Source organism: Schistocerca nitens, chromosome 9 (assembly GCF_023898315.1).
Source record: "Schistocerca nitens isolate TAMUIC-IGC-003100 chromosome 9, iqSchNite1.1, whole genome shotgun sequence".
NCBI classification, from domain to species: domain Eukaryota; kingdom Metazoa; phylum Arthropoda; class Insecta; order Orthoptera; family Acrididae; genus Schistocerca; species Schistocerca nitens.
In genome coordinates this window covers 134,502,231-134,521,314 of record NC_064622.1, presented here as the reverse complement: position 1 = coordinate 134,521,314, position 19,084 = coordinate 134,502,231, and the positions used below count along the sequence as shown (strand labels likewise).

The following is a 19,084-nucleotide window of genomic DNA, read 5'->3' as shown; positions in this document are numbered from 1 at the left end:
ATGTATGGACAGCCCTGCAGGATCCACAGTGTCAATTTCCTCTAGCACTACTTCAGACATCAGTCGAGTCCATGCCACGTCGTGTTACGGCCCTTCTGCGTGCTCGAGGTGGCCCCACACGATATTTGGCAGGTGTAGCAGTTTATTTGGCTCTTCAGTGTGACACAGCTTGTTAAAAGTTGGATCACACATAGAAAGCACTTCGACAGTATATCACAGAAGCTAAGTGAAAGAAATACACAATATGACCAGCTGAAATTACACTTTAATTCAAAGATAATAACTACACTCAAGTTACCGCGCTGTGTGATGGTGCCCTAGACATTACAGGAAGTGGGACATGGTTCTTAGCAGGGTGTGGGGTCACCACGGACGCCAGTGCATGCTTTGCAACGCGCTCCCGTGCTGGCGACGAAGTTGGTGAGGAGTTCTTGTGGAAGAGCCCCCCTTTTCTCAACCAAAGCGGTCGACAACTGTTGGACGGTAGTTGACGCATGTGGACGTGCTGCGGTACATCCCTCCAACGACTCCCACACGTGCTCGACGGGATTTAACTCGGATGAACGAGAAGGGCAAATCCATTCTCTTAATATCCTCTGATTCATGCAGCCCTGAAAAGAAGGACGTGGGGAAGGTGTACAGCTTCGTAAAAAGTTGGCCAGTACGTATACCCTGTTCAAAGATTTGGAGGCCGCTACAGCCACGCAACATTATGCCTCCCCACACGGTAACACCTGGACAACCGAAACGATCGTGTTCGATAACGTTCCTGGATGAATTACGTGTTCCAACCTCTCGCCATGTGAAGGTGCGTCCAACGTCGCCGAACATGATCGTTTTAACGGTCCAGACGTGTAGGTGCGGGGAGGAGTAATGTTGCACCAACGACCGTGCAGCAGTTGTCAATCAGACTGCTGGAGGAATGGAATGCTCTAAAGTGCGCACCATTTACGACGGCGGCCGAGTTTAGGTTCGTTCTGCGCATCTGACGTTACAAAACACAGTCAGCCAATGAACAGAGAACGACGTTGCCAAAGCTCGACTGCAGTACAGACCACGGACAAGTGTCTTCAGTTTTAGAAACGATCAGTCATAAATAAAGTAATTGAACAAAAGCATGTCTTGATAGCAGACTTTCTATAAAAGAAAGTTTGGAAAAAGCATTCTTTATACCAATTGATTCATATTCTATTAATTAATTAAACCAAACAAGGCGATAGCAAGGAAATTCATTCTCACTAACGGCTTTTTCGTAATGAAGAGCAACGGTAATTTTTATTTCCTATTGTACTTCGACGAAACGCCGCGCATCCTCGGTAGTATAGTGGTTAGTATCCCCGCCTGTCCCGCGGGAGACCGGGGTTCGATTCCCCGCCGGGGAGACGCGGTTTTTATCTCACAAACCTGTTCGAGTGTTGCGCTTGTGGGGCGGAAGAGCGTTAACTTTGCCATCTAGGAGTATACTTGCTGCAAAAATAATAGCCGGCACGGTAGCTCAGTGTGTTCGGTCAGAGGGTTAACTGCCCTCTGTAATAAAAAACTGAGTTAATCGATCAACAACGAACTTAAACGGATGTCTTACGACGTCCGCCCCGAGCAGATGCAACGAACGAAAGTGAACGAAATGAGATTAAAATAAAAAAAGGTGTTTGGCTTCCAAACAAAATGTTCTGAGTTCAAATCTTGTTCGGTGTTGAATATTTTCTTTACTTAAAAACAATATCGAAGTGTCTTACTTCATGAATTTTATTCGCTTGAATGTAATTTTTTGAAATTTCTAGTGGCAACTAAAATCGACCATACGGAAAGTATACGTTGTGGACTTTTACCATTGCAAACTCTTCAAATGTAGCAAACTTTGCTACATTTAATGCTGCACAATAACTGTGTTGAACATCGAAACAAAATTAAGTCATTTATGGGGGGAAGGTATCAGTCAAGAAGATGTGTAAAAATCAAATTTTTGGGCCAAATAGTTCTTGCGAAATCGAATGATAAGTATGTCAAAGCAGTGGGAACACCATGTGTCTGCACTGGCGAGCAGTGCAGTAATGACAAAATCGCGCACAGCACGGAATGCGGGGAGCACGTCTCTGTAGCAGCGAAAGGGTTAATGCGGCCGTGGTGGCTTTACTTCATAAACTGCGCGCTCCCCCCCAAACGTAAGTTTGCGAACTGTACTATACTATGGCGCTGCTTCCCTTGGCGCGTGCAACTGGCAACGCAGCAATCTCCCGCGTCTGGGCGGGCATGCGCGAGCCGCCAAGATAACAGAATTGAACTATAGGTGAAGAACTCGTTACCAACCTTTTGGCCGGCATGGGAGCGCTTTATGGAACAAGCACTGCCGTTTTTGGTGATCATACACCCTATTAAGAACCGTATCCCTCCTTATGTCTAGGGGACCATTATAAATCGTGTAATTATACTTTTTGAATGAAATCTCATTGCCATTCGTCTCATTGCTGATTTCTTTCAGTTAACTGCAGAAGTTGTTTCCACACTAGTGTGTTTTAGTTGTTAGCGAAAAACTCTTTAACAAAGTCCTCTACATCTATATCCGATCGTCATATTATGGTGTGTGGCGGAGGGAACTTTCCGTACTACTGTCACTTTCCCCCTTTCCTGTTCCAGTAGCGTATCTTACGTTGACAGAAAGATTGTTGGTAAGCCTCAGTGTAAGTTCCAATCTCTTTACTTTTATCCGTCTGGGATTTTGCCGAGATATACGTAGGAGGAAGCGAAACTCTGCCTGACTCTCCTAGGAACGCACGCTCTCACCAGTTTAACAGTAAACAATAACGTGGTGCGCGAGGACTCCCTCGTGTCTCGTCTGCCGCTGGAGTTGGCTGAGCTTCGCCGTGACGCTTGCGCGCTTACTAATCGAACCCATGACGAAACGCGCTGCTCTTCTTTGGATATCCTCTATTTCATCTGCCACCTCTTATCACCAAGCATCAGGCACAGGCTCAAACTGCGTGGAATCGCCTCTACTCGAGCTGTGGTGCACCTATTAATAAGTTTGGCGGTGTTGCCGAGTGGTTCTAGGCGCTTCACTCCGGAACCACGCGACTGCTACGATCGCAGGTTCGAATCCTGCTTGGGCATGGATGTGTGTGATGTCCTTAGGATAGTTAGGTTTAAGTAGTCCTAAGTCTAGAGGACTGATGACCTCAGATGTTAAGTCCCATAGTCCCTAGAGCCATTTGAACCATTTTAACCTATTAATAGATCACCGTCATATCCCAAACATCAGCATCGAGTGTGATGTAGAAACACAACAGTCTGTGAATGTGGAAGATAAGGCTCCGTTGATCACGTCGTTCTCAGATGCCCCCTTTTTCAGGTAGAGAGTCACTGGAGACAGTTTGGCTGCGATCTGTAAACAACTGTAAGTTAGCAAAACTAGTCTACTACAATTAATACGATCTCACATAGAATTTCTAAAAAGCAGTTGCTTAATTTTGTCTATAAGATAAAGTGGACGCTCTGATCATCTTAACAACGTCAACCAAGAAGCGTTTCCTCCATTATAGATAATGATAGGAACCCATAATTTTAATAAAACGAAGAAAAGAAAAAAAGAAAGAATACTATGGCCACCCACTGAGTCTGCATAGACTGGAGGACTGCCGAGGCAGGGACGTACCACTGTGGGCAACGTACAAAGTGTAATTACAATAGGTTTAAAGTAGGTATAGTTGCAGTTAGCTGACAAACGTCGAGGTATTCCGAGGCTGTCAGTAACATATCTAGTAATATAAGCTGGAACTTATTTACTTGGAACTTGACTTAAATCCTTTTACTTTATATTTTTATTTTCTATTTTATTTTTACATTATCATTATAAATGGTTGCTGTTAATTTTAAATTAACAACAGCCTCAGTTGCAATGTTTACTTAGATTTACCTAGGTTTCAGTTGGAATAACCCAACCTTCTTCAGAATAAAAAGAACTACGATTTGTCCATAATGGACAACGTCAAAAACTAAAAACTGTAATATAGTAATACATCGTCATATTGCAAATAACTTATCTGGGAAGCAGCCTCAGCCCCACTTCGCGACCGCAGTACTGCAGCAACGGATGTACTGGAGCTGGCTACAGCCTCGAGAGCGCATCCGCGATAGTGTGTCATGCGTACTTGTTAACACTGGTACCAACATGTACTCCTAAACTTAAAATTTTTATGAATAACCAGGTGCGGCTAACGAAATTGACGTATACGTTATCCTATAAGGAACAAAGATATATCGACTGCCTTAACATGTATAATAATTTATTGGACATCAAAAGTGAAGGAGGAATGCGTTTACTATTTTAAGCCAACCTAGCATATTGGGGCTAATCACAGAACTTGACCGCATGAGGATAACTATAGGTTTGAAGTACCAGATAATCCCAGCTATTCAGCAAACGGGAGTGCTAGAAACATGTTGGCAAGGGCATAATGACTACTCCCTAAATTTATGGCGGATGGAATAACGGTTGAAAACCTTCAAAAAAGTTTTTGTTTCGCAGCTGCAGCTGGTCGTTAAGAAGGTTATTTTCGTCATATAGTAAGTGTTTAAAAATTTGCATTTCTTCCAAAATATTGCTGTTAATGTGGTGTCACCGCCAGACACCACACTTGCTAGGTGGTAGCCTTTAAATCGGCCGCGATCCGCTAGTATACGTCGGACCCGCGTGTCGCCACTGTCAGTGATCGCAGACCGAGCGCCGCCACACGGCAGGTCTAGAGAGACTTACTAGCACTCGCCCCAGTTGTACAGCCGACGTTCATAGCAAGGGTTCACTGACAAATACGCTCTCATTTGCCGAGACGATAGTTAGCATAGCCTTCAGCTACGTCATTTACCACGACCTAGCAAGGCGCCATTACCAGTTATATTGAGCTTATTATACTTTTGTATCATCAAGAGCGATGTACTCCAATTATGAATTAAAGTTAAGTATTACATCATCTACGTACTTTATTTGTAATTCTCAAGACATTGTCCTGTTCCAGACCTCACGCCAGTCTGCGTGTAATTAAACGCGTGCATTTCGGCCTCCTCTAGCAACACGGTGTTGGCTCTTCTGCCAACATTTCAGTTAACATGACTTATTAGTGTATACAATAGCTGGAAGTGCATACGAGAATCTCCGTGTAGTTATATTCTAAAGGATGATCGTCGCCAAGACAATGTTGTGCAGTGGTGGAATTGCACGGCTGTTGTAAGCGTGTGTGCCGCTTACGCTCAGTACACCGGTACTCCGCAACCCTCATAGTCTGACCAATATATGACATGCCACAACTGCAAGGGAAATGGTAGACACACGCCTTACACAAACCAAGATCATCCGTTATGGAACCTAAATGGATCCTGATATTAGAGGGTTGACCGGCAAACACATTTCTCATCATGCACTGCCGGAAAAAAAAAATAGTACAACCTTATATAGGTTCCAAATTCACTCAAGATTTATTGTTGCAACAGAGCATGTGGAAAACATGAAATGATTACTTTTACAGATCAGTGGAACACGAGGTTCTCAGGTACCAGGTGTCGAACCAGTCTGAAACACCCATATTAGTATGCGGAGTAGGCTCTACTGGCGGTAATGCAGGCGCTGATCGCGGCATCCAGTCGATCGTACAGATGGCGAATACTGTCCTGGGATATACCACCCATGCTCGACATGTTCACGTAATTGTGTAAGAGATGTTGGTCGACGATTCGCACTTCTCGTCCCATCACATCCCACTCGCGTTCGATTGTAGACCAGTCCGGAGATCGTGTTGGTCTGGGAAGTTGCTGCACGTCCTGAGGAGCACGTTGAGTTTCATACGCGGTTTGTGAGCGAGCATTATCATGTTGGAACAACACATCACCTTCCTGTTGCAAGAACGGCGAAAGGAAGTGTTTAACAACATTCTGCATATCCCCTCCAGAAACACCAAAGGTGAACGAGAGTTGTAGCTTATGGCAGCCCAAGATCATAGGGGGCAGTGTGTCTGTGACGAATACACTCAGCGATCCAATACTCACCAGGTCTACGTTGCTCGCACAAACGACTGCCACTTGCGTATAGGCAGAATCAGCTTTCATCGTTGAAGACTATGGCCGCCATTCCATCTTCCAAGTGATCCTCTGGCGGCACCAGTGGAGCGGTGCACGTCAATGGTGTGGCGTGAGGGAAGATGGGCTACAGGTGGGCGTGCCCATAGTCCCACCGCTAACATCCGGTTCTCAACAGCTGGTGTTGGCACGTCTGGGCTCACAATCTCTCTTGTATGTGCTCTAGCAGCTGTACGATCTGTCACTGCTGCCCTCACAATACGACGATTCTAGCGAGCGTCTGTGCTCCATGGACGTCCAGAATCTCGTCTATGGATGTGAGGATGTTTTCGTGACCACTGATACCAGCCATTAGATTAGATTAGTACTTGTTCCACAGATCATGAATACGACACTTCGTAATGATGTGGAACGTGTCAGGTTAATAAAAGGTGTCTATACAAGATATTACATTAGACAAAATATTACATGACACTCAATAACTTTTTTGTGGATGTTGGGAAATTACCTACTTACTATATCCAAAAAATCATCTAATGAGTATAAGGAGTTGCCATTAAGAAATTCTTTTAATTTCCTTTTAAATGCTATATGGCTATCTGTCAGACTTTTGATGCTATTAGGTAAGTGACCAAAGACTTCTGTGGCAGCATAATTTACCCCCTTCTGAGCCAAAGTTAGATTTAACCTTGAGTAGTGAAGATCATCCTTTCTCCCAGTGTTGTAGCCATGTACGCTGCTATTACTTTTGAATTCGTTCGGATTGTTAATAACAAATTTCATAAGTGAATATATATATATATATATATATATATATATATATATATATATATATATATATACTCCTGGAAATGGAAAAAAGAACAAATTGACACAGGTGTGTCAGACCCACCATACTTGCTCCGGACACTGCGAGAGGGCTGTACAAGCAATGATCACACGCACGGCACAGCGGACACACCAGGAACCGCGGTGTTGGCCGTCGAATGGCGCTAGCTGCGCAGCATTTGTGCACCGCCGCCGTCAGTGTCAGCCAGTTTGCCGTGGCATACGGAGCTCCATCGCAGTCTTTAACACTGGTAGCATGCCGCGACAGCGTGGACGTGAACCGTATGTGCAGTTGACGGACTTTGAGCGAGGGCGTATAGTGGGCATGCGGGAGGCCGGGTGGACGTACCGCCGAATTGCTCAACACGTGGGGCGTGAGGTCTCCACAGTACATCGATGTTGTCGCCAGTGGTCGGCGGAAGGTGCACGTGCCCGTCGACCTGGGACCGGACCGCAGCGACGCACGGATGCACGCCAAGACCGTAGGATCCTACGCAGTGCCGTAGGGGACCGCACCGCCACTTCCCAGCAAATTAGGGACACTGTTGCTCCTGGGGTATCGGCGAGGACCATTCGCAACCGTCTCCATGAAGCTGGGCTACGGTCCCGCACACCGTTAGGCCGTCTTCCGCTCACGCCCCAACATCGTGCAGCCCGCCTCCAGTGGCGTCGCGACAGGCGTGAATGGAGGGACGAATGGAGACGTGTCGTCTTCAGCGATGAGAGTCGCTTCTGCCTTGGTGCCAATGATGGTCGTATGCGTGTTTGGCGCCGTGCAGGTGAGCGCCACAATCAGGACTGCATACGACCGAGGCACACAGGGCCAACACCCGGCATCATGGTGTGGGGAGCGATCTCCTACACTGGCCGTACACCACTGGTGATCGTCCAGGGGACACTGAATAGTGCACGGTACATCCAAACCGTCATCGAACCCATCGTTCTACCATTCCTAGACCGGCAAGGGAACTTGCTGTTCCAACAGGACAATGCATGTCCGCATGTATCCCGTGCCACCCAACGTGCTCTAGAAGGTGTAAGTCAACTACCCTGGCCAGCAAGATCTCCGGATCTGTCCCCCATTGAGCATGTTTGGGACTGGATGAAGCGTCGTCTCACGCGGTCTGCACGTCCAGCACGAACGCTGGTCCAACTGAGGCGCCAGGTGGAAATGGCATGCCAAGCCGTTCCACAGGACTACATCCAGCATCTCTACGATCGTCTCCATGGGAGAATAGCAGCCTGCATTGCTGCGAAAGGTGGATATACACTGTACTAGTGCCGACATTGTGCATGCTCTGTTGCCTGTGTCTATGTGCCTGTGGTTCTGTCAGTGTGATCATGTGATGTATCTGACCCCAGGAATGTGTCAATAAAGTTTCCCCTTCCTGGGACAATGAATTCACGGTGTTCTTATTTCAATTTCCAGGAGTATATATATATATATATATATATATATATATATATATATATATATATATATATATATATTGTGAGGCTACAGTGAAGATTTCTAGCTCTTTAAATAAGTGTCTGCAGGATGATCTTGGATGAGCTCCAGCAATTATTCTGATTACACGCTTTTGTGCAATGAACACTCTTTTACTCAATGATATTCAATCCCAGAATATGATGCCATACGAAAGCAGTGAATGAAAATAGGCGTGGTAAGCTAATTTACTCAGATGTATATCGCCAAAATTTGCAATGACCTTAATAGCATAAGTAGCTGAACTCAAACGTTTCAGCAGATCCTCAGTGTGTTTTTTCCAGTTCAACCCCTCATCAATGCATACACCTAGAAGTTTGGAATATTCTACCTTAGCTAGCGATTTCTGATCGGAGTCTATGTTTATTAATGGGGTCATTCCATTTACTGTGTGGAACTGTATATACTGTGTTTTGTCAAAGTTTAATGAGAGCCCATTTGCAGAGAACCACTTAATGTTTTTCTCAAAAACATCATATACAATTTCACCAGTTAATTCTTGTCTGTCGGGTGTGATAGCTATAATTGTATCATCGGCAAAAAGTACCAGCTTTGCATCTTCATGAATATAGAATGGCAAGTCATTAATATATATTAAGGACAGCAGAGGACCCAAGACCAAACCTTGCGACACCCCATTCTTGATTGTTCCCCAGTTTGAGAAATCACCAGTTTTTTGCATATTATGTGGACTGTTTATTTCAACTTTCTGCACTCTTCCAATTAGGTATGATTTAAACCATTTGAGCACTGTCCCATTCATACCACAGTACTTGAGCTTATCTAGAAGTATTCCATGATTTACACAATACCGCATCTCGTGGTCGTGCGGTAGCGTTCTCGCTTCCCACGCCCGGGTTCCCGGGTTCGATTCCCGGCGGGGTCAGGGATTTTCTCTGCCTCGTGATGGCTGGGTGTTGTGTGATGTCCTTAGGTTAGTTAGGTTTAAGTAGTTCTAAGTGCTAGGGGACTGATGACCATAGATGTTAAGTCCCATAGTGCTCAGACCCATTTACACAATCAAAAGCATTTGATAGATCACAAAAAATCCCAACGGGTGACTTCCAGTTACTGAGAGCATTTAATATTTCATTAGTGAAAGTATATATAGCATTTTCCGTTGAAAAACCCTTCTGGAAACCAAACTGACATTTTGTTAAAACTTTATTTTTACAAAGGTGTGAAGCTACTCTACAATACATTACTTTTTCAAGAATTTTGGATAAGGCACTCAGAAGAGGGATTGGGCGGTAGTTGTTGACATCAGACGTATCCCCTTTTTTATGCAGTGGTTTAACAATGGCATACTTCAGTCTATCTGGGAAAATGCCCTGCTTCAGAGAGCTATTACATATGTAGCTAAGAATCCCACTTATTTCTTGGGAACAAGCTTTTATTATCCTGCTGGAAATGCCATCAATCCCATGTGCGCTTTTATTCTTGAGAGAGTTTATTATCTTCCTAATTTCAGGTAGAGAGGTGGGTGGAATTTCAATTGTATCAAATGGTGTGGGTAATGCCTCTTCCATTAACTGCCTTGCTTCTTCTAATGAACATTAAGGTCCTATTTTCTCTACAACATTTAAAAAATGATTATTCAAAATGTTTTTTCCTTTCGGCTTGTTGTTTATCAAGTTTCCATTCGCTCTGATGGTGATGCCGTCATCCTGTACTCTTGGTTGTCATCATTCCATACCTGACGCAGCACGTCCATTGACTGGAAATTCTCCAAAAGGACAATCCCTCCTCTCGGAAGACCACAATTTAACCCCTTTCTAACTCGCTCAATTGGCTCAAAGAAGCACGAGTGCGTCTCTGTGGCATGGTTGCCTGCTTGCCTCACACGTTTGCACCACACTGGGCCTTCTGGCTGTGAGCATTCGTCGTAACACATACACACAGATCGCGCTCTGGTAGCTGTGCCATTACGCTATTTGTTCACGGACGACGTTGAAACCATTATCAGTACATCCACTATTCCCCAGGTGATATACGAGATGCAGCAATAAAGTAATGAGACTGATTTTCTTTGCAAGATGTGGCAACCCTGCAGACTTGCGTAGGCGCAACACCTTTGACCTTGGTCTATAAGCTGCTTCTAGTCCAAGCGGCACATCAATGCAACTGCTCAATAGTGAGTTGTGCTGTAATAAGTTAACACTTGTTTGTGTCCTTCGTCATGGAAATGGAACCGATAATATTGCGCACCGGTATGACATTTCTTTTTGCGTTAAATTGGGTGAAAACGCGACGACAACTTACACTAAGCTTCATAAGGCTTTTGGTGAGGAGGTTATGTCAAGAGCTCAAGTTTTTCGTTGAAATGTTTAGTAACGGCAGAACGAATGTTGAAGATGAAAATCGCAGTGGACGACCATCAAGCTCGCCGACGGATGTCAACTTGGCCAGGGTGCGTGAACTCGTACGGTCTGATCGAAGATTATCCGTGAAAATGATTGCAGAAGAAATGAACATCAATCGAGAAACGGTTCGTCTAATAATAACTGAAGATCTGCATCACGATAATGCGCCATTCCATACTGCTCTCTCAGTACAGCAGTTTTTAACCTCAAAACAAATTTCAGTACTACCACAGCCACCTTATTCTCCAGATATCGCTCTGTGCGGCTTTTTTCTATTTCCAAGAGTCAAAACGGCTGTCAAGGGACACCATTTTCAAACAACACACGATGTCCAAAAAGCTGTGACGAGGGTCTTGAAGGATATTACAGAAGATGAGTTCCAGAAATGTTACCACCAATGGCAGAAGCGCTGGAAAAAGTGTGTGCAATCAGAAGGGAACTACTTTGAAGGATACAACACTAAACTTGACTAAAAAGGTAAGCAACATTTTTCTTCACATCAGTCTCATTTACTTTATTGTCGCACCTCGTACGCCGTCATCGGATCAAAATCGACGTCGTCTTCCCACGTTCACTAATTTTTTTCTCCGCTGTGTATTTCTGCAAAATATGACCAAAGTCTACGGCTATTTTGCCTTGCGCAGGGAGCATTTGGAAAAGGATTGTTCGTATTTTCCGGAAATGTCATGTGTCACACAAACGGCTTCCATCATTGGCATTGCACTGCTGAGGGCGTTCACGGAAGCTCTTCATTACGTTCCCAATTATTTCTTGATATATGCTACCATCTCTTCTCGGATTGCGGCTTTTAACTCATCAGTAGTGTGCAGTCGCCGTGAAAAGAACTTTTTACCTGAGATGATCCGATAGAAAAAATCATGGGCTGAAAGATCAGGTGACCTCGCCAGCCATGGAAAATTGCAGAATCGTGAGGGTAACTGATGTGGAAATTAGCGCCTAGTTTAAGAGCCATATTGGCTGTAGCTCCATCTTGTTGCAACCGTATCGCGTTTACACGACAATCACCCCACAGCTATGGAATTAAGAACGTTGTTGTCTTTAAAAAATATGTCCCAACAATTCCAATAGCTCACCGGACGATGACCTCTGGTCTGCCCTGAGCCTTTTCATAAATTAACTGCTAGTTTGTGTCCGAGTAATACTGGAAGTTATGTTTCTTGACAAATTCAGATGAAACTTCCTGGCAGATTAAAACTGTGTGCCCGACCGAGACTCGAACTCGGGACCTTTGCCTTTCGCGGGCAAGTGGTAGAGCACTTGCCCGCGAAAGGCAAAGGTCCCGAGTTCGAGTCTCGGTCGGGCACACAGTTTTAATCTGCCAGGAAGTTTCGTATCAGCGCACACTCCGCTGCAGAGTGAAAATCTCATTCTGGAAATTCAGATGAATTTTTGCCTCATCGGACATCAGATGACTAGCAGAAATGCGTCATGCAGATCGATTCTGTCCAATGATGTTGTGCAGAAATTGTATCTATTAACTTTACTTCCCGGCTGTAACTGTTCAGCCACTTGCAGCTTATAAGGACGAAACTTTAAATATTGTTTCCTAACCCTCTGAAAAGATGTGCGAGAAGTTTGCAATTTTCTAGATTGGCGACGAAAAAATCGCTATGGGCTTCGTTGCAGAGCTGCACGAAGTCGTCGGATATTTTCCGGCTTTCTAACTGTCATCTGATGTCTTTTACGCTTCACATGGGTTACAAAACCGGTCGGACGCCATTGTTCCACCCACCTGGATACTATCCTTCTGTCTGGAGCATGAAAATGGCGGTCTCTTCCGTGGCACATTGCGCGTTGCACAGCCGTAACTCTCGGCACACAACATAACTCCTCCAAGGCAATACGCACCTGCACTGGCCAACGTTCAATACTGAACTGAATGGCTTACTCTCGGGTCCTATAGAGTCCGATATGCTGCAGGCGCATGGGCAACTGAAAATGTACTTGCAGAAAACCTTCTTGCTCTTAATAGTCTATACGGTCCATCATGATTACCAAGGACAAGACTAGTTTTTTTACACACCATGCTTTCAAATACATTCTGAAAATTGTTAAAAATTATGTATTCTAAGTTTGTTAGACCTTTCTGAATTGTGAAAAGAATAGGTCTTGAATATAATTCATATTTTAGATTTTAAAGATTTATTTAGCGCATACTGTTATTACCTTCAGCTCGATCTATTCTGCTTGCCGTAATCTATGTATCTAGTGGTCTTCACTTAAGTCGTTAAACGACCTTATTTCACGTTGTTTGTCTTAGAGTAACGCCACTGCAGGGACGTTGTTAGTGATACATTTTAATACAGACTAACTGCCACTATTGTATTTTCCACACAAGTATTAACTATTGCATTCGGACATCCCAACATTCTTTGTTCTTATTTGCTTATTCAGGCGTTCCCCAAACGATCGCCATCCTTCGTTTGCACTCGCGAATCATCTGCGCTTGTGCAAGCCCTGCACGGTCTGGCTGTTTACTTTCGCTACGTCCGTATTTCGCAGTACGTGCCACGCGCTCGCATCCCATGTTCCGGGATTGTACACATACTACGGTTATGGTAGGTGTTTACGTGATGTCACCGCCAGACACCACACTTGCTAGGTGGTAGCCTTTAAATCGGCCGCGGTCCGTTAGTATACGTCGGACCCGCGTGTCGCCACTATCAGTGATAGCAGACCGAGCGCCGCCACACGGCAGGTCTAGTCTAGAGAGTCTCCCTAGCACTCGCCCCAGTTGTACAGCCGACTTTGCTAGCGATGGTTCACTGTCTACATACGCTCTCATTTGCAGAGCCGACAGTTTAGCATAGCCTTCAGCTACGTCATTTGCTACGACCTAGCAAGGCGCCATATTCAGTTACTATAATCTGAACAGATAATATTGTGAATCATGTACCGTCAAGAGCGACGTTCATCATTAATGGATTAAAGTTAAGTATCAAACTAATTACGTCCGCTTTCTGAATCCTAATTCCTTGTCATGTTCCAGACCTCACGTCAGTATAGTCTTTCACTCCTCACGCCAGCCTGCGTGAGCTAAAACGCGTGCATTTCGGCCTCCACTAGTAACACGGTGTTGGCTCTTCTGCCAACATAACAGTTTGTTCTATTTATATCTCCTTCTCTGTTAATAAGCCGCTTGCTTGACACATATTGTCCAGTTTTTTTGTGCTATTGCGCCTCTTCCCTGTAAGCTCGCCCTCTGTTCTAAAGTAGCCGCTCATCAAACCTTTATATGGCTTTTCTTACGTATCTTCATGTTACCAGAGCATTAACATGATGTAATTTGTTTAGGCTTGACCGACCATTTTGGACTTGGACTTCACCTGGCTGATTCTGATTTGTTGACATGCAGCCATTTAGCGGTTTATTAGTTTGGTCAGACAACGAATATTAATTTATATGTTTCGGGCTGCTTAGCTCTTACTACTTAGTTACACGAGGACAATTTTCTCTATTTTACATGTTTTTAAAACTTATTTAAATTTTTTTCATATTAGTGGGTAATTTAGGGTATGTTATTCTTTCATGATTCATTGTTGTGCAGATGTCAGTTGAGCATGTGATTTTTCAGTGCCACGAAACAGGTAGTGAACTAATAATAAGAATATTAAATACATCTGAAGCGGTTTTTAATCCTCGAGATGGAAATGTACTATTTCTCGTGAGCCACTCTCCTCCTCTTTCTTCCTTTCTTTTTCTTTAAAAAAAAGCGAAGCCACGGATGTCATTGCAGGCTATTTGCCATGGGAAGTAATATGGAACGTGCCAGAATCATTCCGCATCTTCTGAACCGCGTTGGGTTGCGCAGTCTGTAATTATGTTCCTCATTTTACAATGTTTCGATACAGATTGTCCGACGAGACAGTATAACAGTTAAATATACGTAATTATAAGTAATAATAATACGGTGTAGCCTTTAGATTCGGGCGCGGATCCAGGGTTTGCTTCCAGAGGGAGACGGGGGTCCACAGTTTTGTTACCTTCTTCCTCCCTCAGGCCCAAATATAGTGTGCTGTCACCCTCACTTTTAACAGGCCACAGTTACCTATGATTTTAATAATAATATCAATAAAATAAACAAATTATTTTGATGTAACAGCAGTAATGACCCGCCTGGATAGACGCGCTTGTTGGAACGCCGTTTTCGGGATTCTGGGAGGCGCGTCGACCCCAGACCGAAGCCGATGTTCCGGTCAGCCTGGATGTGGTTTTTTAGGAGGTTTCCCATATCTGACTAACATTCTCAAGTGTAAATAAAGGACCTCTTCCTACGCCCGGGTTCCCGGGTTCGATTCCCGGCGGGGTCAGGGATTTTCTCTGCCTCGTGATGACTGGGTGTTGTGTGCTGTCCTTAGGTTAGTTAGGTTTAAGTAGTTCTAGGTTCTAGGGGACTGATGACCATAGATGTTAAGTCCCATAGTGCTTAGAGCCATCTGAACCATTTGAAAGGACCTCGATGAAGGTTGTCGGGATGTAGAGGGGTCAAAATAATGCAATAAGTATATTTTCGTTTATGGCAATTTCACTTTTAAGGGTTACACGCCCTGAAAGATGATAAAATCTTCTCGGGTTGACAGCCGAGTCAATGCGTCGTTCTCCGGCAATGTTTCAGCAAGTTTCTTACTTGTCATCTTCAGACGAAGTGACTGGCTCAGTAGTCGCTGATCGCTGAAAATGACAAGCCTGTTCTTGGCTTGACTGTTGCGCAAGCTAAGCGTTTGGTGCGCTGTTCCTTCGGTGTTGTTCTGCCTCTGTTTGTGTATTTTCCTCTTGATTCGTTGGCTTCCGTGTCGTCCTCAGGCTGCTGTAGTAGATGTCTGCTCCCGCAACAGGTCAGGCCAACGCGTGGTCGGCCTGCGGTGAATTTGGTGGCCCAATTCCTAAATGAGCCTGTTCCGGGAGTGTTCCGACTTGTCGTAGAACTGGCGTGGAGCTGTCTGAACTTGTAGCGCAGCATTGGGATGCCAGTGTCTTTATGCAGCAGTTACGTGTTGTATCTTCTCGGAAGGCGCAAAGGAGCAGAGCGAACTTGAGTGTGCCGGCCGCTGTGGCCGAGTGGTTCTAGGCGCTTCAGTTCGGAACCACGCGGCTGCTACGGTTACAGGTTCGAATCCTGCCTCGGGCATGGATGTGTGTGATGTCCTTAGGTTAGTTAGGTTTAAGTAGTTCTAAGTCTAGCGGACTGATGAAGTCAGATGTTAAGTCCCGTAGTGCTTAGAGCCATTTGAACCATTTTTTGAACTTGAGCGCTCGGCTCTGCACCCTCTACAGCATTCCGATGACGGTGTCGAACACACTTCCCCACGATACTCCTGCGTATTTTAACACTGGTCTGATCGGTATCAGATACAGTGTTACACCATGACGCGGAGGCAGCGATGATGACATGTTTAGTAGACGGTATAGGACTTGAAGTCACCCTTTAGCTCTGCTCTTTACGTCTATGACGTGCGGCATCCAAGTCAACCGCTGGTCGAGGGTAACCACGAGGCAGCGCCGCTCCTGCTCCACGGTATGGGGCCTCCCACGATGTTGGCCAGCGGCAGATCTGGAGGCAGCAGCTTCCTCGCGAACACCACTGCCTGGCCCTTGGCGGCGTTGCACTTCAACCGCTATTTGGTTGACCACGCACCAAGGGCATCGCAGCCAAGTAGCAGAAGTCGTCATTTCTGCCGCGTTCATCCCGCGCTCAAAAAGCGCCGTGTCGTCGGCATATAGCGCCAACTTCACGTGGAGCGTCGGCAGTGTAAAGGGAGTATAGCAGGGGGCCGAGCACCGACCCCTGCAGCTCTCCTGCTCGTATCGGCCTTTGCGTCGATCTTCTGTGGTCAGCGCGGACGTGGAATGTCCGTCCGGCGAGGTAGACGCGGATCAGGACTCCCGTGCGACGTCGGTACCCCGTGCACAAAGAGTTTGAACACGAGACCGTTCTGCCACACGGAGTCGAAGCCCTTGGAAACATCGAGTAGTACCGCCCCAAGGTACTCTCGCGTCTCCAGAGCCCACATGTCTTCTTCTGCCAGCCGCAGCAGCTGGTGGGTGGTGAAATGTCCGCTCCTGAACCCAAACTGCTCGTGAGCAGCAACCCTTAGATTGTTTGCAGATGACACTGTAATTTACCGTCTAGTAAAATCATCAGACGATCAATTCCAATTACAAAATGACCTAGAGAGAATTTCTGTGTTTCTGTATGGTGCGAAAGGTGGCAATTAGCACTAAACAAAGAAAAGTGCGAGGTCATCCTCATGGGTACTAAACGAAATCCGATAAATTTTGGGTATACGATAAATCGCACAAATCTAAGGGCTGTCAATTCGACTAAATACCTAAGAATTACAATTACGAGCAACTTAAATTGGAAAGACCACATAGATAATATTGCGGGGAAGCCGAAACGAAGACTGCGCTTTGTTGACAGAACACTTACAAGATGCGACAAACCTACTAAAGAGACAGCCTACATTACCCTTGTGCGTCCTCTGCTGGAATATTGCTGCGCGGCATGGGATCCTTACCAGGTAGGATTGACGGAGGACATCGAAAAAGTGCAAAGAAGGGCAGCTCGTTTCGTGTTATCGCGCAATAGGGGTGAGAGTGTCACTGATATGATACGCGAGTTGGGGTGGAGGCACTGAAACAAAGGCGGTTTTCTTTGCGGCGAGTTCTATTTACGAAATTTGAATCACCAACTTTCTCTTCCGAATGCGAAAATATTTTGTTGACAGCCACCTACGTAGGGAGAAATGATCATCATAATAAAATAAGAGAAATCAGAGCTCGAACGGAAAGGTTTAGGTGTTCCTTTTTCCCACGCGCCATTTGAGAGTGGAATGGTGGAGAAGTAGTTTGAAAATGGTTCGATGAAGCCTCTGCCAGGCACTTAAGTGTGAATTGCTGAGTAACCATGTAGATGTAGATGTAGATGAGGGATGATCCTCTTCGACGTGGCGCAGCGGTCTCTTGATGTAGAGCCGCTCGAGCACCTTCGAGAGGGATGGAAGCAGACTGATGGGCCTGTAACTGGTGGCCAGACGAGCATCCTTCTTTGTCTACGGTAATGCCACGATTTCTGCGTGCATACATACTGAAGGGAATACTCCAGAAAATGCCTGCCAGGGGTCGATGGACTCCCGCCGGCGGGTTACGTAGGAGAACATTGTCGACGCCATCAGCACCTCCCCCCCCTCTTGGTGTTCAGCGACCTCTTATTCCACGATGGGAGTGATTTCATCGTTGAGTTCCCTTGCTGCCACGTACATCGGTAGCTCTTCCTCCACACGGCGGATGTGATCCAGGTCGACGACGTCGTCAACAGCTGTAAAGTTTTCAGCAAAGGTGTCTGCCAGTACACTGGCCTTCTCGTCTGGGCTGGAGAGCTGGCCGACCTGTAGCGGCGGGATGCGTCAGTGGCAGAGAAGGAAGCTATTAACGACGCGCCACGCGCTACCGTGTTTGGATTAAGCGTGGCCGCCAGCCAGCCCAATCGTGATTTCTGTATTCCTCGACCGTTGCCTCAGTGTCTCGCCTCATACGGCTTAGGCGTGTGAGCTGCCACTCGCGGAAGGTCCTGTTCTTCCCCCTGATCGCCTCCACAATGTGGGTCAGGAATTTCCGGGAGTGGACCTGCCGCTAACGTGGACGTCCTGGTGTCGCTATTTCCGCTGCTCTTTGTAGCTGGCGATTGAAGAACTCCATTGCGGGGTTAGAGTCTGGCATGTCCTCCAGCAGGTCGAGATCGTCGTTCTGGAAGTGCTCTTCGTTCTTATTCTTGCAGCAGCGGCGTCAGACAGGTAGCGCTGTGCCTACGTCGTCGATCTCGTAGATGACCGGCACATGGTCTGATGAGAAGGTTGGTTGGTTTTTGGGGGAAGAGACCAAACAGCGAGGTCATCGGTCTCATCGGATTAGGGAAGGAAGCCGGCTGTGCCCTTTCAGAGGAACCATCCCGGCATTTGCCTGGAGCGATTTAGGGAAATCACGGAAAACCTAAATCAGGATGGCCGGACGGGGGATTGAACCGTCGTCCTCCCGAATGCGAGTCCAGTGTACTAACCACTGCGCCACCTCGCTCGGTCTGATGAGAAGGCGCAGCGTGTTGTGGCGGACGTGTGTTGCTCGAATGCTTTGAGGATGCTGACATAGAGAACGTCCGGCTGTCCTCTGGCAGGGTAGATCGTCGGGTCGAATGGCCCTAGTATGGCGGCGCCATGTTGTTGGGCGGCGCGTAGGAGGCGACGACCACTGACATTTCTGAGGCGGAGTTCCACTGCGTGCGCTTAGCATTAAAATCACCCGCAAAGAAAATCCTCACCGTCAC

At 46.1% G+C, this 19,084-nt stretch overlaps 1 non-coding gene across 1 annotated transcript; it reads left to right on the top strand.

Annotated features, from left to right (window-relative positions):
• Positions 1-1,310: 1,310 nt before the first annotated feature.
• On the top strand, positions 1,311-1,382 carry Trnad-guc (transfer RNA aspartic acid (anticodon GUC)). Its single transcript has one exon. It is a non-coding gene; the product is annotated as a tRNA-Asp (tRNA).
• The last annotated feature ends 17,702 nt before the right edge of the window (positions 1,383-19,084 follow it).